The sequence below is a fragment of the Martes martes genome (genome assembly GCF_963455335.1).
Source record: "Martes martes genome assembly, chromosome: 1".
Classification (NCBI taxonomy): Eukaryota; Metazoa; Chordata; class Mammalia; order Carnivora; family Mustelidae; genus Martes; species Martes martes.
Window position 1 is genome coordinate 170,364,607 of NC_137888.1, and position 24,950 is coordinate 170,389,556.

Sequence of the window (24,950 nt, forward strand, 5' to 3'; positions counted from 1 at the left end):
ACAAGTAGGCAGAGAGGCAGGCAGAGAGAGAGGAGGAAGCAGGCTCCCCGCTGAGCAGAGAGCCCAATGTGGGGCTCGATCCCAGGACTCTGAGATCATGACCTGAGCGGAAGGCAGAGGCTTTAACCCACCATGCCACCCAAGTGCCCCAGTATCCCAGTTCTTAAGGAGGACCATAACAATTATTTTTCTGTTGCTTGTCTTACACTCACAAAGGAAACTTAGAAACATCCTCTCTGATACAGAATATATGTGTGCATGTGTATGTGGGGAGGGGGGAGTGTTAAGAGGGAGAGGGTTGTACACAGATTATATGAACATATTTGCAAATCTCTTCCTCACTTTTCTGTGGAACCTCTGCTTTAAATATCTTGATATCTGTGTTTGTCAATAAATAATTTTCAGTTCTGCTCCAAAATCAGTGTTGAGATATCAAAATCAGACATTGGTCCTTTCGAAGTTTTATAAAATAGGGTTTCTTTGTTTTTATTTCCAGAACAGGAATCTTAAAACTGGGTTCCATTATATTTCCTCAAAAAGATGCACATCCAAATTGAAGAGACCTCAAAAAAAAAAAAAAAGGGGGAAGAAAGAAAGAAACTGCAGGTTTCTCTGTTTCTAAACCCTCAGCTTACTACAACTTTATTTTCCTTCCAGCTATCACCCAGAGGACATTGGTGTATCCATATAGCAGCAGTACCTGAGTAGATTTCTGTGAATGAACACATGAAGTTCAGAAAGTATCAGACTTTAAATGGTATTCCAAGTTAGAAACCACGCAGGACCTGACCAAATGACCATATCCCTAAACTGGCCTCATAGTTGGAAAGCTAGAAAGCACCGAGAAAACTCTTTTTCCACACTCTTGATCCTGATTGGCTCTCTGGTGTAGGCAGAGCACTGTAATGGGAGGCAGAAGGCTTGGACTGTGGTCCCAATCTCCCTATAAACCTAAACAATAGAATAAACCAAAATAGTGAATTTAAAAAACTGTAATACATCTTTCTTTAAATAAACCCTTGTACCAAAATTCAGAATGTAAAACAGATAAAAGCAGTAGTCATTGACAGATTGCCCATAGCCCTCATGATGATTCCCCTAACAATCAATCAGTCCACAGTAGTTTGTAAACCAATGATCTTGAGTTAAAGCGGTCATTGATCTAGCTGAAAAGCCTTTTCCTATAATGTGGCTTCCTGGGCTCATCCAGATCATCTAATTCAGAGTCAGAAAAGTATACTTGGGCGCCTGGGTGTTTCAGTCAGTTAAGCGTCTGCCTCGGGTTCAGGTCAGATCTCAGGGTCCTGGGATGAAGCCTAGCTTCAGGGTCTCTGCTCAACAGGGAATCTGATCCTCCCTCTCCCTGTCCCCTCCCCCTTACTCGTGCTCTCCCCCTCTCTATCACACTCTCTCTCAAATAAATAAATAAATAAAATCGTTAAAAAAAAAAAAAAAACCCAGAAAGAAAAGTATACTTTCCATTAGCCCTTAGGTAATTCTTAAGATATTCGTTTGGCTGGTATGGATCAGCATTTAAAACTACTACAGTAGAACCTAATTGTTCAAGTGTTCAAAATAACAACAACCAAATAAATAGTATATGATTACCTTTCCAAAGCATCAGACTATTGTTAATAGCTTCAGATTACCATATTTATAACAGTTGTCTTGTGAATTGTGCCATGATTCCATCTGGGTCACACATGCTTATGTAATAACAGGCAAATACTGAATTCTTTGCAAGAAAGTTCCATTCCTAATCTCCTTACAAAACTTCTCCTTTACCATCATCACAAATTTTTCATTGGTTCTTTCAAATTATGTCATATCTTCTGAGAGAATAAGGGGGGCCATAAAAATGTTCCCACAAATAGAGGAAATGTACCTACTGTGTCACTAATCTAGGGATTATTACCAAAGTGTCTAGAACTCATTTCGAGACAGTGAGTCCAAAAATATTCCCCCCTACCCACTTTCAAAAAGGAGGTAATACATGTAAAGAAAGTGGTATGATCCCTGGTATGTAATAAGCATTAAATAAGTTTAGTGGGTATTATTTTTACTGTTTATTGTTATTATTTTTATTATTAAGAGTTTTATTTATTTATTTATTTGAGAGAAAGTACTGGGGGAGAGGTGAAGTGCAGGAGAGAGAGAATTCCAAGCAAACTCTGTACTGAACATAAGCTTGAGGTGGGACTTGATCCCATAACCCTGAGATCATGACCTGAGCAGAAAACAAGAGTCAGAGGCTTATCTGACTGAACCATCCAGGCACCCCTACTTATTGTTATTATCAAAAGAAATGGTTTAAGACATTTCCAGGCTATTTAGGTCTGGCAAATTGTTTAGACAAGGAAGGTGTGTGTGTGTGTGTGTGTGTGTGTGTGTGTGTGTGACAAACATTTTAAATATCATCACTCAATACCTCTCATAAAAAGAGGGAGGCATGTTTTGAGTCTACAACATTACTTCTCTACTTTTAGCATGCATTAGGATCACTTGGAGGGCTTTTTAAAACACAGATTGCTGGGCTCCATCTCGAGTTTCCAATTCAGTAAATCCTGGGAAGGGCCTGAGAATTTGCTTTTCTAATGAGTCCCCTGTGGTGCTAATGCTGCTGGTCCAGGACAGCACTTTGAGAATCACTGGACTAAAATATGCTTCATACTCCATGATCCTTAGAGGAATGTCCTTTGTTGCCAAGGCTAAAAGTTACGGTTGGAGAAGGACTGTCCTTCAGATTTTCAATTATGTGTAATAGCACTATGACTTAAAACTGGTTAAGCAAATGTATACTCAAATACCCCAAGTCTTTAAGACATGAAGTGTAATAATCAGATTATTCTGTTACAGAGCGGACAAATATAATTCATACTCCCTTGATACTCTTAGAGATATTTATTAGCTTAATTAGGAAATCCAAGGCACAGGTGGATCTGGGGCACAGCACCATATATTTCAAATTCCCACTCTCTCCCTCACCTGGTTCTGCTTGTCGTGCCTCCTCTTTGTAGCTGACCTTAGTGTCTCCCGCCACGGACAACTCACTCTTCAAGAGAAAAAGAAGTCATCTCAAGTCAGCTCAAGATCCAGAAGGAAGAAAGATACACCGTCTCCTTGTATCCTCAAGTGAAATTCCATAGAAGATCGATGATTGGCCACACTGGAAACATACATCCCCATTTTAGACCAATCATTATGAGCAGAGAAACCAGATTGGCCAACCATTGATCACATGCTCAATACAGTGGCTGGAGACACAGAACGCTCTGACAGATGGAGCCAAGGAACGTGAGAGCGTCACGTTCCAGGAGATAGTCATAACCATGACGGGACCAAACAAACAGCAACAAAATCCAACAAAGAGGACTTCATGTTGAAAACAGCTTGAGGGGCGCCTGGGTGGCTCAGTGGGTTAAGCCTCTGCCTTCGGCTCAGGTCATGGTCCCAGGGTCTTGGGATCGAGCCCCGCATCGGGCTCTCTGCTCAGCGGGGAGCCTGTTTCCCCCTCTCTCTCTGCCTGCCTCTCTGCCTACTTCTGATCTCTGAATAAATAAATCTTAAAAAAAAAAAAAAAGAAAAAGAAAACAGCTTGAATGCCTGGATTGGAGAGAAGGTCGTAAATGCAGAAGACAAGGAACAGAGACCTGTAGAGCAGGCAACACCAGTTCCGATGGATTGGAAACTATCAAGTCTCTGCCGCAGCACCCCATGACAGGAAACTTCTCACCGGACACCTATTCTTTCAGTTGACTGATGAGCCCATATTCTTTTCTCCCCTGGGGCCTTCTCCTGCCTGGAATGCTGGGTCCTGCTGCTGTAATTCCTGAAGTAGTTAACTCATAAGCCTGCATCACACAGACACTCGGGATATGTGGTTGAAGAGATAAACAAGGAGAGCAAAGAAGGAAGAAACCAACCGATTCGAATCTGGGTAAGTCAAGTGAGTTTTCTGAGCTCACTTTTTTTCACCTAAAAAAAGGAATATGTTTTCTGATTACTCTTGAAGGTAGTTTTGAGAATTAAATATACATGTGGCTTTGAAAATTGACAATGAAAATATAAATGTAATATTAACAATGCTGTGCGAAATTTATTGGTCCCCTGTATGGCAAAATGTCTATTAATGTTGCAAGTTAAAAACTCATAATATTGCCTGGTATAGCTCTCTGAAATAGCTCTAATGTTATTGTAAGAGTCATTTATTTTTTCAGTTAAACCACAGGTTCTCAACTCTGGCAGTATGTACAAATCACATGGGGAGCTTTGTAACCTTCTTCTACCTAGACTCAACCCAGAGATTTTGCTTAACATCGTGAGGGGGGGAGGGTCTAGGCATTATATGTTTTTAATCTCCCCACGCGATTCTTATATGCAGCCAGGATTGAGAAGGACAGCCCATTTTTTCCTCATTAGTACCTAAGTGCTTCTCTCCCTCTTGAAAATAGCCTTTTCACTTGACTTCCTGTGAGTTTCTTAAACCTTAGGTCCATGAAACTGTCATTTCCCTTAAGTCAGCATCCTCCCCTTCAAGAGTATGACAGGCTACTTTTGTAACAGTCTTTCAAGCAGAAAGTCTCTTCCAAATGTATCTTTCTTGCGGGGAACAGAAAGGAACAAATAAAGTAAAACTGTTTAACCTTGTAGCTAAATTGATGACATGCACTAGAGATGAAATTTTTGCCTAAGAGGTTTGCAGTTATTAAAATTTACTCCTTCTAAACACTTAGTAAATTAAGAGAAAGAGACTGAAAGGCCAATTTAATTCAACTCAGAAACCTTGTAATCTGAATTCTAACTACAGATATACTCACAATTCACCAAATATTCCTTGCAAAAATTAACTGAATTGGGGTTCAGGGAGACAAACCATTTCTTTTGCTGCATTCAGTTAATAAAAATATTATTTATTGCCTACTATATTCAGGCAAGCCATAATTGCTTGAGTCAGTGGGAGCCAGGGAAGGCAAGCAAATATGGAAACAAAGACAAAGGCCCAAACTTTATGCTCCCTTGGGAAAGTTACAGTGACTGATATTGTAGAGTGTCTTATTTGCAGCACTATTACATTTTATGTCAGATACTTCTGTGCTGTGAGGTGAGGCAAAGGGCTGTCCTGTGCATTATCAATTCTGGCAATATCTCTAGTTCCTATCTACAAGAAGCTAGTACTTCCCACCAAGTTGTGACGACAAAACTGTCCACAGACCTTGCCAAATGTTCCCTGTGGCAATCAAATTGCCTCCAGGCAAGAATCACTGTTTTAGAGTGACCACAGAATTAAGTCTTGATTAGAAAACCATTTTATAGAAAGGTAATATTAGCCACTACAAAAATAGTAATAATAATAATAAGATTATTTCATTTATGCCATCACTGTTTGCCAAGTACTATTCCAAGACTGTGAATATAGGATTTCATTTAATTCTTAAACCTTGGAGAAGTGAGATACTTCACTCATGGTCATTTTGGTAATAACAGACAGAACTAGGATTCAATTTAATATAGGCTCTGTATTCTGCCTTCCCCATTTCCACCCCCCCCCAAAAAAAAAGCTTGAGCTCTGAAAAGTAGGTTATATATGAGCCATAGAGGGAGATGAGACCAGTGGGTTCCAGTGTTTTATTTTAACATTGAGGCATGAGGGTTTTGATCTTACAAAGCAACCCTGGGATGAAAGTCCATGTGTTCCAACACCCTGCTCAGAGCTGCCATCTCAGCTCCCCAAGAGCATTCTAGTACCAAATTCCCAGTATGGCAGACCCGGGCTTAGCACTCTACAGGAGGTAAACCCTCCTTCCAGAGAAGTATAGCCCTATAAACAAATTCCAGGGAATCAGTCTTCACCATTAAGAATGTATGCCTTCCCAAATTGTCAGGTTTATTTGGTAAGTTATACGTATATCTGTGGGTCCTCACAGAACAAAAGGGCAGGAAGTGTGGGTGAGCCTTGGGGATGCAAGAATTCCACATAAAGTTCTACTTAAAAAAAGATCACACTGAGGAACAACTTGGAAATGCGTCACCACCTGTACCACCGGTCCTCTTGCCCGCTTAGCTTCACACCCATAGGAGACCTTTGTTTGTTCCTGCAGTGTACCAAGCTCCCTCTTACCACTGGATCTTTGTATATACCATCATTCTTGCCAGAAACATCCAACTTCTTATTCCCCTCAGTGCTCACTGTCGGAAACAAAACTATCATGTCTACAATGTTCTCAAATTTGTATTCAATTGTCACTTCAACTTGGAAGCCCTCCTGACTTCTCTGACTAGGCCAAATCTCCCAAATAATGATTTATAGACTCTAAACATTCATTCACATACTCATTCATTTATTCATTGTAGGGGACATATGTGAGAGAAGTATTACATATTATGCATGTATTATGCATACTACATACATAATGCATGTATTGGGCATAGTTTGTGGCTCTGGGAACATGATATACAACAAACAAGGTCTCTGCTCTTAACAAATGAGAATATTTTCGATAGTACTAGGCTGAATAATAAGTAAATCATTTCTAAACAACCACAAAAATGTTACTTCTTGTGGCTCAACTGGTTTTAAATGAAATGAATAATATAGGGTAATGTGGATAGAGCATCATTGTGTTCTTATTGTAGGTAGAGTCCTAGAGAAAGCCTCTCTGAGGAAGTAACAAGTAAGACCTGAAACAGGAGAACTCAGCAGTGGGAAGAAATGGAAAGCATTTCAGGAGGAGAAGTAACAAATGCAAAGGCCCTGAGGTAGAGAAAGAAGGTGGAGGCACTAGATATTGGAGAATGGGAATAAGGGAGGCTGTAGTTGAAGCCAGACTCTTCTTTACTGGAATTGCAAGGAGTCTTTGTTTTATTCTAATAGTGATAGAAGGTCAATGGAAGATTTTAAAGAGGAGGGTTATTTGATCTTATGAACTTTTTTTTTTTTTAATCTTATGAACATTTTTTTAAAAACTGTGGACTGCTCAGAGCATTGTATCCAGGGCATGAGTCCAAAAGTAAGAACAGTTAGGAGGTAGTTTCATTCAAGCTTGAATCACTACTAGAATAAAACAAAGGCTCCTTCATTCTAATTGGAGCCTTTCGCTCTTACCATGACTGTCTGTACGAAGTACTGGGTTTGGAATATATTTTGGAAATCAAATCAGTAGAACTCCAATAAATTTAAAAGGAATGAATGGTTAAATAAAAGAATCAAAACTTCCTGTTTTTTGACTTGAGTACACGAAGGGCCATATTCTCTAAAGTGAAGAATACTAAAGAAGGAATAGATCAAGTAGGGATAGTGGGAATCAGTAGCTCTATATACATACATACCTTTATATATGTATGCATATATGATGCATATTAGATAGTCAAGTGACAATGTCATTGGACAGTTGAGCCCTAGCATGGAGAGCAGTGAAGACTAGAGAAATAAGTCTGGGAGACAGCCTGTGATGGCATTACAGCCCTGAGACCTGATGAGTCTACTAAGAAGAGAACAAGTGTAAGTTCAAAAATGAATACTGGAAAAACTCCCAAGTTGAAAGCTGAGCAGAGAATAAGCAAATGAGACCAAAAATAACATCACTATAAAGTGAGGTGGGGGGGGCGCCTGGGTGGCTCAGTGGGTTAAGTCTCTGCCTTCAGCTCAGGTCATGATCTCAGGGTCCTGGGATTGAGCCCCGCATTCCCTTCTCCCTCTGCCTGCCTCTCTACCTACTTGTGATCTCTCTCTCTGTGTCAAACAAATAAATAAAATCTCTTTTTAAAAAATAAGTGAGGTAGGGAAAAAAAAGCAAACAGAAAAACTGCAATATTTTTAAAGCTATTATATAAATGAAAATACAAGATTTAGAAACATTGTATGTAACCCTTATTGCAGACCCCTTAAATGAGTATTAGCTGTTGTGCAGATGACAAAAATTTTCTATGACAATGAACCAGATACATAAGCCTGAAGGAGAGAATCTACAGAAGTGCCCTAAAAGGGGATGGAGTAATATGACACTGACTTACTGGAGTGTAAAAGATAAATAAATACAAAAATGATAAATAACCCTTTCCTTGGAGATTGGTCAGCCCTGAGGAATGTACCCTGGATGCAAGAGATCTCTGGGCAAAGACCCCATGCACAGGCTGGTACATACAGACCCAAGCAGCAAACCCTGGTAGTTGCTTCAGACACTTCCATCTCTGGTGTAGTCCTCTGCCCCCTTCTACCAACTTCTCCAATTTTTACTGCCAACTATGTTAATCTGTGAATTATAAACATGTGAATCTTACTTGGGAATTTTAATGGCATATATATATATATATATATATATATAATACACACATATTTATATATAACACGGATATACATATTATATGTATATATATGTAATATATGTACATAAATAATGTGTTACATGTATCACCTGGAAATTATATATGTAAATATAATATATGCTACCTACATATAATATGTGCTATATGTAAAATGAAAGGCGATCTAACTTCTCATCTGGTCAACATATCAATAATAGTAATAATGATAGTAGTCACCAGTTATTAAGTCTGTTTTGTATCGGGCTGTGTTGGAAAAGTTACAAACCAGGAGCTCTTTCTGGCGAAGTGCTAGAGAAATGACTAAGTTACACAGACGATTTAATAAATTTGCATAGCTAGTATAATTCTCTCCAAAATTTATGTTCCTTCTCCATAATCACTTTCTTTTGGAATTAATCATCTGAATAACTCTCAGTGCTCTACTTCGTTTTATCTCAGCAGACTTAGCCCATCGCTTATTACTTCTAGATATGAACATAAAAATAAATTATAAAGCTTTTCTCTCTTTTTTCCCAGAAATTTACGAAATTTCAGGAAACTAGTGAAGATAATTTGTAAACTGTTGTCATTTTTGGTTGCCTTTTTCCTTTTTACACTGCTGTCCATTTTCACCATTCAGATAAGCATTATATGTTGAGATTTGAGTTTTCAAATGAGACTGCTTCCTTCCCACTACCTACCCAGTATTTAACAAACCAAGATTCCATTTGTTTTGTTTAAAAAAAGGTTTCTGTTAGAGAACTAAGAAAAATAATTTATTTTGGTTATGTGTTTTTCTTTTCTTTTCTTTTATTTATTTTTTATTTTAATAAACATATGTATTTTTATCCCCAGGGGTACAGGTCTGTGAATCGTCAGGTTTACACATTTCACAGCACTCATCATAGCACATACCCTCCCCAATGTCCATTTCCCTACCACCCTCTCCCGTCCCCCCTCCCCCCAGCAACCCTCAGTCTGTTTTTTGAGATTGAGTCTTTTATGGTTTGTCTCCCTCCCCATCCCATCTTTTCATTTTTTCTTTTCCTACCTCCCCGTAACCACCCCCCGCCTTGCATCTCCACTTCCTCATATCAAAGAGATCATATGATAGTTGTCTTTCTCCGATTGACTTACTTCGCTAAGCATGATACCCTCTAGTTCCATCCATGTCGTCGCAAATGGCAAGATTTCATGTCTTTTGATGGCTGCATAATATTCCATTGTGTATATATACCACATCTTCTTTATCCATTCATCTGTTGATGGACATCTAGGCTCTTTCCACAGTTTGGTTATTGTGGACATTGCTGCTATAAACATTCGGGTGCACGTGCCCCTTCGGAGCACCACGTTTGTATCTTTAGGATATATACTCAGTAGTGCAATTGCTGGGTCTTAGGGTAGCTCTGTTTTCAGTTTTTTGAGGAACCGCCACACTGTTTTCCAGAGTGGTTGCACCAGCTTTCATTCCCACCAGCAGTGTAGGAGAGTTCCCCTCTCTCCACATCCTTGTCAGCATCTGTCTTTTTTTTTTTTTTTTAAGGATTTTATTTATTTACTTGACAGACAGAGATCACAAGTAGGCAGAGAGGCAGGAAGAGAGAGGGGGAAACAGGCTCCCCACCGAGCAGAGAGCCCGACGTGGGGCTCGATCCCAGGACCCCGGGACCATGACCCGAGCCGAAGGCAGCGGCTTTAACCCACTGAGCCACCCAGGTGCCCCAGCATCTGTCATTTCTTGACTTGTTAATTTTAGCCATTCTGACTGGTGTGAGGTGGTATCTCATTGTGGTTTTGATTTGTATTTCCCTGATGCCGAGTGATGTGGAGCATTTTTTCATGTGTCTGTTGGCCATCTGGATATCTTCTTTGCAGAAATGTCTGTTCATGTCCTCTGCCCATTTCTTGACTGGATTATTTGTTCTTTGGGGATTGAGTTTGATAAGCTCTTTATAGATTTTGGATACGAGCCCTTTATCTGATATGTCGTTTGCAAATATCTTCTCCCATTCTGTCAGTTGTCTTTTGGTTTTGTTAACTGTTTCCTCTGCTGTGCAAAAGCTTTTGATCTTGATGAAATCCCAATAGTTCATTTTTGCCCTAGCTTCTGTTGCCTTTGGCGATGGTCCTAGGAAGAAGTTGCTGCGGTTGAGGTCAAAGAGGTTGCTGCCTGCATTCTCCTCAAGGATTTTGATAGATTCCTTTCTCACATTGAGGTCCTTCATCCATTTTGAGTCTATTTTCGTGTGTGATGTAAGAAAATGGTCCAATTTCATTTTTCTGCATGTGGCTGTCCAATTTTCCCAGCATCATTTGTTGAAGAGGCTGTCTTTTTTCCATTGGATATTCTTTCCTGCTTTGTCGAAGATTAGTTGACCATAGAGTTGAGGGTCTATTTCTGGGCTCTCTATTCTGTTCCATTGGTCTATGTGTCTGTTTTTGTGCCAGTACCATACTGTCTTGATGATGACAGCTTTGTAATAGAGCTTGAAGTCTGGAATTGTGATGCCACCGACTTTGGCTTTCTTTTTCAATATTCCTTTGGCTATTCGAGGTCTTTTCTGGTTCCATATAAATTTTAGGATTATTTGTTCTATTTCTTTAAAAAAATGGCTGGGATTTTGATAGGGATTGCATTAAATGTGTAAATTGTTTTAGGTAGAATAGACATTTTCACAATATTTGTTCTTCCAATCCATGAGCATGGAATATTTTTCCATTTCTTTGTGTCTTCTTCAATTTCTTTCATGAGTACTTTATAGTTTTCTGAGTATAGATTCTTTGCCTCTTTGGTTAGATTTATTCCTAGGTATCTTATGGTTTTGGGTGTGATTGTAAATGGGACTGACTCCTCAATTTTTCTTTCTTCTGTCTTGTTGTTAGTGTAAAGAAATGCGACTGATTTCTGTGCATTGACTTTATATCCTGACACTTTACTGAATTCCTGTATAAGTTCTAGCAGTTTTGGAGTGGAGCCTTTTGGGTTTTCTACATATAGTATCATATCATCTGCAAAGAGTGATAGTTTGACTTCTTCTTTGCCAATTTGGATGCCTTTAATTTCTTTTTGTTGTCTGATTGCTGAGGCTAGGACTTCTAGTACTATGTTGAACAGCAGTGGTGATAACGGACATCCCTGCCATATTCCTGACCTTAGCAGAAAAGCTTTCAGTTTTTCTCCATTGAGAATGATATTTGCGGTGGGTTTTTCATAGATGGCTTTGATAATATTGAGGTATGTGCCTTCTATCACTACACTTTGAAGAGTTTTAATCAGGAAGGGATGCTGCACTTTGTCAAATGCTTTTTCAGCATCTATGGAGAGTATCATATGGTTCTTAACTCTTTCTTTTATTAATGTATTGTATCACATTGATGGATTTGCGGATGTTGAACCAACCTTGCAGCCCTGGAATAAATCCCACTTGGTCGTGGTGAATAATCCTTTTACTGTACTGTTGGATCCTATTGGCCAGTATTTTGGTGAGAATTTTTGCATCTGTGTTCATCAAAGATATTGGTCTGTAATTCTCTTTTTTGGTGAGATCCTTGTCTGGTTTTGGGATCAAGGTGATGCTGGCCTCATAGAATGAGTTTGGAAGTTTTCCTTCCATTTCTATTTTTTGGAACAGTTTCAGGAGAATAGGAATTAATTCTTCTTTAAATGTTTGGTAGAATTCCCCTGGGAAGCCATCTGGTCCTGGGCTTTTGTTTGTTTGGAGATTTTTGATGACTGTTTCAATCTCCTTCCTGGTTATGGGTCTGTTCAGGTTATCTATTTCTTCCTGGTTCAGTTGTGGTAGTTTATATGTCTCTAGAAATATATCCATTTCTTCCAGATTGTCAAATTTGTTGGCGTTGAGTTGCTCGTAGTATGTTCTTATAATTGTTTGTATTTCTTTGGTGTTGGTTGTGATGTCTCCTCTTTCATTCATGATTTTATTTATTTGCGTCCTTTCTCTTTTCTTTTTGATAAGTCTGGCCAGGGGTTTGTCAATCTTATTAATTCTTTCAAAGAACCAGCTCCTAGTTTTGTTGATTTGTTCTATTGTTTTTTTAGTTTCTCTTTCATTGATTTCTGCTCTGATCTTTATGATTTCTCTTCTCCTGCTGGGTTTAGGCTTTCTTTGTTGTTCTCTCTCCAGCTCCTTTAGGTGTAGGGTTAGGTTGTGTATTTGAGACCTTTCTTGTTTCTTGAGAAAGGCTTGCACCTCTATATATTTTCCTCTCAGGACTGCCTTTGTTGTGTCCCACAGATTTTGAACAGTTGTGTTTTCATTATCATTTGTTTCCATGAATTTTTTCAATTCTTCTTTAATTTCCTGGTTGACCCATTCATTTTTTAGAAGGATGCTGTTTAGTCTCCATGTATTTGCATTCTTTCCAAATTTCCTCTTGTGATTGAGTTCTAGCTTCAGAGCATTGTGGTCTGAAAATATGCAGGGAATGATCTCAATCTTTTGGTACCAATTGAGACCTGATTTATGACCCAGGATGTGGTCTATTCTGGAAAATGTTCCATGTGCACTAGAGAAGAATGTATATTCTGTTGCTTTGGGATGGAATGTTCTGAATATATCTGTGATGCCCATCTGGTCCAGTGTGTCATTTAAGGCCTTTATTTCCTTGTTGATCTTTTGCTTAGATGATCTGTCCATTTCAGTGAGGGGAGTGTTAAAGTCTCCTGCTATTATTGTATTACTGTCGATGTATTTCTTTGATTTTGTTATTAATTGGTTTATATAGTTGGCTGCTCCCATGTTAGGGGCATAGATATTTACAATTGTCATGTCTTCTTGTTGGACAGACCCTTTGAGTATGATATAGTGTCCTTCCTCATCTCTTATTATAGTCTTTGGCTTAAAATCTAATTGATCTGATATAAGGATTGCCACCCCAGCTTTCTTCTGATGTCCATTAGCATGGTACATTGTTTTCCACCCCCTCACTTTAAATCTGGAGGTGTCTTCGGGTCTAAAATGAGTTTCTTGTAGGCAGCATATTGATGGATTTTGTTTTTTTATCCATTCTGATACCCTGTGTCTTTTGATTGGGGCATTTAGCCCATTAACATTCAGGGTAACTATTGAGAGATATGAATTTATTGCCATTGTATTGCCTATAAGGTGACTGTTACTGTATATTGTCTCTGTTTCTTTCTGATCTACTACTTTTAGGGTCTCTCTTTGCTTAGAGGACCCTTTCAATATTTCCTGTAGAGCTGGTTTGGTGTTTGCAAATTCTTTCAGCTTTTGTTTGTCCTGGAAGCTCTTTATCTCTCCTTCTATTTTCAATGATAGCCTAGCTGGATATAGTATTCTTGGCTGCATGTTTTTCTCGTTTAGTGCTCTGAATATATCATGCCAGTTCTTTCTGGCCTGCCAGGTCTCTGTGGATAGGTCCGCTGCCAATCTAATGTTTTTACCCTTGTATGTTACAGACTTCTTTTCCCGGGCTGCTTTCAGGATTTTCTCTTTGTCACTAAGACTTGTAAATTTTACTATCAGGTGATGAGGTGTGGACCTATTTTTATTGATTTTGAGGGGCGTTCTTAGCATCTCCTGGATTTTGATATTTGTTCCCTTTGCCATATTAGGGAAATTCTCTCCAATAATTGTCTCCAATATACCTTCTGCTCCCCTCTCTCTTTCTTCTTCTTCTGGAATCCCAATTATTCTAATGTTGTGTCGTCTTATGGTGTCGCTTATCTCTCGAATTCTCTCCTCGTGGATTTTTTTGTATTTGTTTGTCTCTCTTTTGCTCAGCTTCTTTTTTCGCTGTCATTTGGTCTTCTATGTCACTAATTCTTTCTTCTGCCTCATTTATCCTAGCAGTGAGAGTTTCCATTTTTTTTGTTTGTCTCTCTTTTTTTGTTTGTCTCTCCTTTGCTCAGCTTCTTTATTCGCTGTCATTTGGTCTTCTATGTCACTAATTCTTTCTTCTGCCTCATTTATCCTAGCAGTGAGAGTTTCCGTTTTTTATTGCACCTCATTAATAGGTTTTTTTTATTTCAACTTGGTTAGATTTTAGTTCTTTTATTTCTCCAGAAAGGGCTTTTATCTCTCTGGAGAGGGTTTCTCTATTATCTTCTGTGCTTTTTTCGAGCCCGGCTAGAACCTTGAGAATTGTCATTCTGAACTCTAGATCTGTCATGTTACCAATGTCCATATTGATTAGGTCTCCAGCCTTCGGTAGGGCCTCTTGTTCTTTTTTTTGAGGTGAGTTTTTCCGCCCTGTCATTTTGTCCAGATAAGATTTGCTTTCTCCTGCTGTGGAATTCCTCTGTTCTTGGTGACTGAAGTTGGTTTTGGATGGGTTTCTTGTTGATCTTCTGGGGGAGGGGCCCGTTGTATTGATTCTCAAGTGTCTTTGCCGCAGGCGGAATTGCACCGCCCTTGCCAGGGACCGGGTTAAGTAATCCACTCGGGTTTGCTTTCGGGAGCTTTTGTTCCCTGAACGCTTACCTTAGAGTACCAGAGGACGGGGATGAAGATGGCGGCCTCCCAATCTCTCGGCCCGGAGGAGCCGAGAGCTTGGGGTTCTGCTCCTTCGTGCGCCCTCATTGAAAAGCGCCCAACCGCCCCTCCTCCCTGGCCTGCGGTCGCGTCTTGAGGAAAGCAGTCAATTGCTGGAACCTGGAGAAAAGCGCCGGGTCGCTTTTGTCTCCGTGGCCTCCGGCCGCGCTCCGAGCCCACCCAGCCTGCAACCGGCACAAGATAACCCCGGGCTGAGAGCTCAGTCCTCCACTCTGTCGCTGTAGCCCGCTTCCCCACTCCAATACCTGCGAGCTCTGTGGCCCTCAGACACCCCCGGTCCTTCCGTGACCCGCAGGACCTGGGGTTATGCTCACCCCGCCTGGGTTTCCCCCCGGTTTAGCCCCTGGATCGATGTCTCCGAGTGGAGCAGACTTTTAAAAGTCCCAATTTTGTGCTCTGTTGCTCCGCCGCTTGCCGGGAGCCAGCCCCTCCCCCCGGGGTCTATCTTCTCGTCGCTTTGGATTCACTTCTCCGCAGGTCCTACCTTTCAGAAAGTGATCGATTTTCTGTTTCTAGAATTGTTGCTCTTCTTCTCTTCGATTTCCCATTGGATTTGTAGGTGTTCACAATGGTTAGATAAGCTATCTAGCTGATCTCCTGCTACCCGATGTTGTCTCAGCCTGCTACTTCTCTGCCATCTTGACTCCAATCCGGTTATGTGTTTTTCTGAAATCCTCCTCTTCCCATAGTGCATTTTGGTCTTGGGAAATTAAAACCATTCCGAGTCATGAGAAGATGTAAAATATCACCTAAAAATAGTAGCTGATTTTAAAAGAAAAACCTATATGACACCCTTCTGAGACTAAGTTAAGGGATTTTTCAATATATCTAAGTGTCTTAAAAATTATTCAACTGGTCTGTAATTTATTTTGTAGTTGGTAATTAAAACCATACCAGAAAAATGCATGCATTTTCAGTTATTTTCTATTTGAAAATGATGTCCCCTCCTTTATTATATATGCACAATTAGACTTAAATTTTCTGAGCAGAAAAATATATTGAGTAGGTCTATCTCTGAGCTTCCCTTTTGTTTGACAGTTATGTGAAATGCTGTATAAATCAGGCCTTTATCAAAGCTGTAGTGATCAAGACAGTATGGTATTGGCACAAAAAGAGCCACAGATCAGTGAAACAGAGTAGAAAACCCAGAAATGGACCCATACCTATGTGGTCCACTAATCTTTGACAAAGCAGAAAAGACTATCCAATGGAAAAAAGACAGTCTCTTCAATAAATGGTTTTGGGAAGATGGAACATCAATATGCAAAAGCATGAAATGGAGCCACTTTCTTACACTATATGAAATAAATTAATTCAAAATGGATGATCTAAATGTGAAACAGGAAACCATCAGAATCCTAGGGGAGAACACAGTAACAACCTCTTTGACATCAATGGTAGGAATTTCTTACTACAGGTTGCTTGAGGCAAGGGAAACAAAAGCAAAAATGAACTACTGGGACTTTATCAAGATAAAAGTCTTCTGCACAGCAAAGTAAACAATCAACAAATCTAAAAGGCAACCTTCAGAATGGGAAAAAGATATTTGCAAATGACATATCTGATAAAGGGTTAATATCCAAGAGTCATTTAAAAAAACTCAAACTCAATACCTAAAACAACAACAACAGCCACAAAACAACAACAACAACAACAAAAACCCAGATATCCCGTTAAGAAATGGGCAGAAGGGGGCGGGGGCGGGGAGAAGGAAAGAAATGGGCAGAAGACACAAATAGACATTTTTCCAAAGAAGACATTTAGATGACTAACAGACACATGAAAAGATGTTCAACATCACTCATCATCAGGGAAGTACAAATCAAAACCATGATGAGATACTACCTCACACTTGTCAGAATGGCTAAAATTAACTCAGGACACAACAGATGTTGGCAAGGATGCCAACAAAGGAGTAAACTCTTACACTGTTGGTGGAAATGCAAACTGGCGCAGCCACTCTGGAAAATCCTATTGAGGTTCCTCAAAAAGTTAAAAACAGAACTACTCTAAACCCAGCAATTGCGCTACTCAGTATTTACCCAAAGGATGCAAAAATACCAATTCTAAGGGGCATATTCATCCTGATGTTTATAGCAGCACTATCAACAATAGCCAAATTATGGAAAGAACCCAAATGTCCGTCGACTGGTGAATGGATAAAGAAGTTGTGGGGTGTGTGTGTGTGTGTGTGTGTGTGTGTGTGTGTGATGGAATATTACTCAGCCATAACGAATAATGAAATCTTTCCATTTGAAACAACATGGATGGAACAAGAATGTATTATGCTAAGAGATAAAAAGTCAGAAAAAGACCTATACTTATGATTTTACTCATGTGGAATTTAAGAAATGAAACAGCAGAACATGAGGGTTAAAAAGACCAGCAATACATAAAACGGACACTTCACTATAGAGAACAAACTGAGATTTGCTGCAGGGGAGGTGGGCCAGGACATCAGTTAAATGGGTGATGGGTATTTACGAAGGCACTTGTGATGAGCACTGGGTGTTGTATCTCAGTGATGAACCACAGAATTCTACTGAAACTAATGTAATATGTTAACTAACTGGAATTTAAATAAAACTTTAAGTAAATAAATAAGGCCTTTTTATGGCAGAATAAAAAATTGAACTTAAACTGGATCAAGCCAGAAGGGGAACTGAATTAAAATACACAAGGTTGGTTTGTGTTAGGCTTGGCTGAAACTTGGGGCTTTGGTACCATTTCTGGGCTCCTATTCTATGTATTCTTCCATGTCAAAGTTCTTAAATCTATGGTAACATTCCTACCAAATTCTATAATTCCAGTGGAAAGAACTCCCTTTTTATCTCTAAATTCCAGCAAATTCCTGGCATTTTCTTTGTTCTAGTAGTTTTGGGCCATTTCATGGGGGTTAGGAGGTTGGAACTTTTGATGGGCTAAGCTGTTACCACATTCCAACAACTTCAAACAAATTAATAATGGAGGATAGTTTCTCAAAAGAAAATGGGAACCTTATTACCAGAATCAAGAAGAACGGGTTTTGGGTAGTTTGGGTTTGTTTTTTTTTTCCCTACTACAGAATCCAAAAAACAAAACAAAACAAACAAACAAAACACCTCTCTTAGTTATAAGTTTTTGCAGACAAATTATCTTGGACATCCAAGGTATAGCATATACTCAATTATTGTATTGTATTTGCTTCATAAAACTGACTTCAATTTAAATACTTCTCTATATAGGCCAAGCAGTCTACTTCTGATAATTTCAATTCCTAATTTAAACACAGTTCTACTGAGAAAGAATGAGATACATACCATTCTTATTTACAAACCAATATTTCATCTATTTCTTTCTGATAGCTTTCTTCACGGTTTCTCTTTTTTTTTAAGCTTATAGTTATTTTCATAAAGGTACATTTTATAGATACCAAATTTTAAACAATAAGAATTTTAAAGATTTTGACTCCATATATGAAAACCAGAATTCAGAATCAATGAGGAAACCCAAGACAGTTGTATGGTAAGCATTTCTGAGGACTCATGGAAACTTGCTAAAATGAACATATGTTTAAGCGTCTTAAAAAAAAAAAAAACTACAAAATGCTAAAAGTCAGTTTTTATTACTATCTTAAAAGCCAAGAGTAGCAAGCATATGTTAAGAACTATGTGAGGTGGGATTTTTTTTTTCAGTTTTATTGGAATATAATTGATACACAGCACTGTGTTAAGTTTAAGGTGTGCAACACAATTATTTGACTGAAATATATTTTGAAATGATTACCATAATGATTCTAGTTAACATTCATCATCTCTATGCAGATAAAAAAAGAAAATGAAATTTTTCTTGCAATGACGATTCTTAGTTTCTACTCTCTTAACAATTTACGATTATACCGTACAGTAAGTAGTATTAACTATAGTCCTCATGTTGTACATTACATCTATAGAACTTATCTTTTCACTGGAAGTTTATAGCTTTTGACCATCTTCATCCAATTCCCCCTCCTCTCCCCAACCCACCTCTAGTAACAATAAATCTAATCTCCTTTTTCTTTGAGTTTAGCAAGGTCCATTCATGTTATCTCAAATAATATTTCTTTCTTTTGAATGGCTGAATAATATTCGTATGTTTGTGTGTGTGTACACACCTCAGCTTCCTTATACATCTGTCTGTTTTTGGACACGTAGGTTGTTGCCATGTCTTAGCTATTGTAAATAATGCTGCTATAAGTATGGGAGTAAAGATATCACTTCAACATAGTGTTTTTGTTTCTTTTAGCTATATTCCCAGAAGTTAAATTGCTGGATCATATGGTAGTTTGTATTTTTAATTTTTTGAAGAACTCCATACTGTTTTCCACAGTGGCTGCACCAACTTATATTCCCACCAACAGTGCACAAGAGTTCCCTTTTCTGTGCATTCTCACTAGCATTTGTTATGTCTTGTCTTTTCAATATGGCCTTTCTGATGGGCAAGAGGTAATATTTCATTGTGGTTTGATTTGTGTTCCTCTAAATATAGTGATTTTGATCACCTTATTATGTCTTATTCATCAGCCATTTGTAGATCTTCTTTGGAAAAATGTCTTTTCAGGGGCTTTTCCCTTTTTTAGTTGGATTATTTGTTGTTTTGCTATGGAGTTGTGTGAGTTCATTGTATATTTTAATTATTAATTCCTTATCAGATATATGGTTTGCAAAATATGTTTTTCCCATTCTGTAAATTTAAATTCTTTTCATTTTGGTAGTCATTCATTTTGCTGGGCAGAAGCTTTTTAACTTGACATAGTATGACTTATTTATTTTGTTGCTTATGGTTTAGGTGTTATATCCAAAAAGTCATTGCCAAGATCTATGTCAAGGATCACTTTTCCTAAGTTTTCTTCTAGGAGTTTCATGGTTCCCAGTCCTACATTTAATTCATTAATTGCTTTTGAGTTAATTTTTGTGAGTTGTGTTAGGGTTCCAGTTTCATTCTTTTATATGTGAATATCCAATTTTCCCAGCATCATTTATCAAAGACACTGTCTTTCCTCCGTTGATTATTCTTGTTTCTCTTGTTAAATATTACTTGATCACATATGCATGGATTTATTTCTTGGCTCTCAGTTCTGTTCTTTTGGCCCATGTGTTTGTTTTTAAACCAATACCATATTTTTGGTTAGTATAGCTTTATAATATAGCTATAGCTTGAAATCAGGAAGTATGATGCTTCCTGTTTTGTTCTTTCTCAGCATTGCTTAGGTTATTTGAGTTTTTTTGTGGTTCCATATACATTTGGGAATTTTTTTTCTACTTTTGTAAGAAATGTCACTGGAATTTTTTTTTATTATGTTATGTTAGTTACCATACAGTACATAATTAGGAATTGCATTGAATCTGTAGGTGGCTTTTAGTAGTGTGGACATTTTAACAACATTAATTCTTCTAACCCATAAACATAGATATATTACCATTTATTTGTGTCTTCTCTGATTTCTTTCATCAGTAACTTGTAATTTTCATTATAAAGACATTTTACCTCATTGGTTAATTTATTCCTAACTATTTTATTGTTTTTTATGCTACTGTAAATGGGGTCATTTTCTTTATTTTTCAGTTACTCTGTTGTTTGTGTGTAGGAAAGCTACTGATTTTTGTATATTAATTTTGTGTCTTGAACTTTACTGATTTTGTTGACTACATCTAAGAGTTTTTTGGTGGAGTCTTTAGGATTTTCTACATATAAAATCATGTTATCTGTAATTAGAGAAAATTTTACTTCTTTCTTTCCAATTATGATGTCTTTTATTCCTTCTTCTCACCTGATTGCTCTGGCTGGGACTTCCAATATTATGTTGAATAGAAATGATGAGTGTGGGCACCCTAGTCTTGTTCCTGATCTTAGAGGAAAAGGTCTCAACCTATCATCATTCATTATGATGTTAGCTGTGGGCTTGTTACATATGGTCTTTATTATGTTGAGGTATGTTAGTTCTGTACTTAATTTATTAAGAGTTTTTATAATGAACTGATGTTGAATTCTGTAAAATGCTTCGTGTGTCTCTATTGAGATGAAATTTTATATATATATATATATATATATATATATATATATATATATTTTTTTTTTTTTGGAATCTTAAGGGAGTACCTTCCCAATTCAAAAATGGCAATCCATACAATATCTTTTTTTTTTTTTTTTTTATTTGTCAGAGAGAGAGAGGAGCGAGAGTGAGCACAAGTAGACAGAGTGGCAGGCAGAGGCAGAGGGAGAAGCAGGCTCCCTGCCGAGCAAGGAGCCCGATGTGGGACTCGATCCCAGGACACTGGGATCATGACCTGAGCCGAAGGCAGCTGCTTAACCAACTGAGCCACCCAGGCGTCCCAAGAATCCCATACAATATCTTTACATATGCCAAGACTTACTGGATAAGAGAGGCCACACTCACCAATCAGCTTGTTTGGATTTGGTGAGTAAGATTGAGAAGGCTTTAGCTTCTTCCCCTTACTGAAGTTTTCAGTTTTCTTGGGGATATTTGTTACATCTAGATCTCCAGACATTTTTTCTTGATGAAAGTCAATTATATCTCTATGTTCAAAGGGAGAAGAAATTGGTAGGCTTGATAATTATTTAGTGATTTCATTTACACACAGCACTTTACATGTCTTGAGGGGAAGAAGGAGAAAAAAAGAAATTACTTCCCTAAAGTTTAACCTGGCCAATCTGTATTTTCATATATCCCTAGAGGCTTAGTTGTTGTAATAGTTTGTGTGCCATTTTGCTTTTGCGCTTTTTCACTTAACATGTTTTTCGTGTTTTAACACAGTCTTTCTATTAACATTATAAAACTTTCCTGGCTGTTACAGACATTTCAATGAATATCCTTCTACCTGTATATTTTGTATATTTTCATTTTTTTACATCAGGCTTTAGGTTCCTGGGAATAGGATATTTGTGCCAAAGAGACAAAACACAACTAGAGTTGTAACTCTATAATCACGCATATTGTCTTCCAAAAGTGCCAGGTAATTAATCCTCCTGGTTTCAGAGCAGGAGTGCCATGATTTCAACATAACCTTGAACCACAGGATGTTAAGGAAAGCATGAAGCCCGTCTGATGGGTTTAACCCTTTAGAGATCGCTAAGATGTATGAAGGTTCCTCAACTTGAAGCAAAAACAAAGGAATAACAACTCTCCCTTCAACATTTAGAGCTCATGACGTCAAATGGCCTCACAATTCAGGCAAGGAGTATGAATTAACCAAGTAAGATGTCCAGGAGCCTGTAAGGAAGGAAAGGAATTATTCGAAATGGAGTATTAGGCCCCATTTGCCCCATCACCCCCATCTAAAGAGCCATTTCCACTCAGCTGCAAATGAAATTTCCCAATTTCAAAATTTGGTCCACTAATTCAAATTGAATATATATAAAATGAACTAACATGTGGCAGACAAAAGAACTTAGATGAAGGGTAAAGGGGAGGGAGGAAGGAAGAAAAATAAACAGTTGGTTTGAAACTTCTGCATACAGACTTTACAATTTATCTTTTGCAGCCATCATTTCTTTTTGAAAGTAAGGCAAGTCACAATGAGAAGATGCTTTTTAAAACTGATTACTGGGATTGGTGCTAATAGGGGAAAAATACAAATGAATGTGCTAAGCAACCAGCAACATCAAAAAGAAATGTTACTTGTGATGATGTACTGTATGCGTGCATGAAAAGCAAAATAGATCCTGGGCTTTAACAGATGTAATTATATAGCATGATAAAGTAAGGCACAAAAGGAGTTGAACCACTCTTTCCAAATTACAAAGCTGTAAAGCATTCAGCAGTCAAGTAGTAAAAAGGGGAAAAATGTGTTTTACTTCTTTAATTTGCGTAACCTATTTTCCCCCCATAAAAAAAGCACCTAGGATGAACAATGCTTTCAGGAGTTGCAGAATTACTGTCTCTCTCCACTCATTTTCCAACTGATTTAATTTCTTCAATAACACCAGCTACACAGGATAGTAAGAAGCCCTGGTTAGCATGTCTTTTTTCCAGATTTGCCTTTGTGACATGAGAATATGTAAGTGATAGCAAGGAGGGGAAGAATCCTATAAATCAGGGTAAGCTCTTGAGTATATAAGAGAATTCAGGCCTCCAACAGCAAATCTCTCCTCTCCTTTCTCACTATCCTAGAGAGTTTATTCTTGTATGTTTGGGTGGAAGACAGGTGTTATCTGATGGCCATGACCACTGAAGTTGTTTTACAGGCCATCTGTTATCAAACAAGGTAAGTGGAGTGACTATAAGATTAAGGAGGACTTGGAGGAATGGGAGACAGGAGAGTGATAAGGGCCACAAGAAGGCGTTTTGTCACAAAGACAAAGACCTGGAGGCATTTGTTGTTAGGAAATATCTCTAAGCTGAGAATGTAAGCAAAAAGGGCAACCAGTAAATTCTGTAAATTGTTCTTTACTATGACAATGAAAGCCTCAGGACTCTAAGACAAAAGCAATTTACAAATATATCTTTGTTCCCTGCTATTTTTTAGCTACTTTAGGCAGAGTCCTTGGTGCCACCATTTTGGCAGTTTTAAGTACACTTAAGCCAGTCCACAGGGGCATCATTAAGAATGAGGGCATTTTAAGGGCACCTGAGTGCCTCAGTTGGTTGGGCATCCAACTCTTCGTTTCTGTTCAGGTCATGATCTCAGGATTGGGAGATGAAGCCCCAGGTCAGGCTCTACACTGAGTGGGGAGTCTGCTTGAGATTCTCTCCCTCACCCTCTGCACTTCCAACTCACACTCTCACACAGACATTCTCTCTCCAAAATAAATAAATAAAATCTTAAAATAAGAATGAAGACATTTTAAATTAGATACTAAGGCAAATAGGCAGGTAATTCTAGCAAAGTTAGTCTTGGATCTAATGGCCTGATAGATACCTTGAATCACAGGCATATTTTTCTAAGGAGCTGTGATTAAGTCCCTCCATCACTAATGTTTTCTAAACCTGGCTGATTTGGTAAAACTGCTCTGTGAAGGATACTACAGGGTTTCCTTGGACTACAAAAAGTAATATGTAAGTCCTCTACAAGGTCCTTTTTAATCAAATCAAACTCTCCCTCTCATCTTCCCCACTTGTTTTCTTGATCTGGAAGTACCCCCATGACACACAGGGTTCTCTGATGTTGCATCCCCTTCTGTATCTCTCCTTCAATGTCTGGCCCCGTGAATTCAGAGATGAACCATACTATGGAGATGAATGATCTTCTCTTGAGATACTGACTCTCTTATAGAGAGATGGCATTATCATAATCACTTACATTGATTGGGTATTTACTGTGTGGTAGGCGCTGCCCTAAAGTCATGACCTCTATCCTCTGTTACTGTAGCAACTAAATGTTTTAAGGGCCCTTTTTAATTTCCAATTTGAAGATAGAAAAGCTGAGGATGAGAAATAGGAAGTCTTTTTTTAAGATTGTGTTCTCTCAAGTGACAGATCCAGGACAAGATCTCAGGTCTGATTCCAAAGTCTAGATTCTTAGCCAGAATACTTATGATAATATAAAAGATGATGAAGAAGAAGACATTAATAAAGATAGCTAATGTTTATTGAGTGTAAGGTTTTATAGGCGAGATACACATGACACCAGGCAAGATATGTACAAGGCAAGGTTATTAAAGGCGCCCTCGGGCGAGGTTCCGGACTCAGGAGAGGAGAGTCAGGGCAGTCGCACCTGGGAAGGGGTCGAGTGGGTCTTTTATCTGGGTTAAGACAGGGCATAGGTTCACAGCCATATAAGGTAAGGTATTCTGGCATGGTTCACAACTATATATGGTAAGGTATTTGGTGATTGGAGGGTAGGGGGAGTCCTGATGTTCCTGTTTCCTGCATAGGTATCGATTTACTTATGGTGATGTGTCCTTGGCATACGTCCTTCCGGCGTGAGAGTCGTGGGTAAAGGAAGAGGGCGGCCTGGAAGATGACGGCCCAGCGGCCATTTTTATTGTTCCTCCTGCATTCCCGGAGCCGCTGACCCAACATTGAGTACTCTTTATATTCCAGGCAAAGTATAAGGCACTTGAAATAGAGTATAATCTTGTTCATTTAGAACAACTACTCTGTGAGGTCAGTAATATCATCACCATTATTAG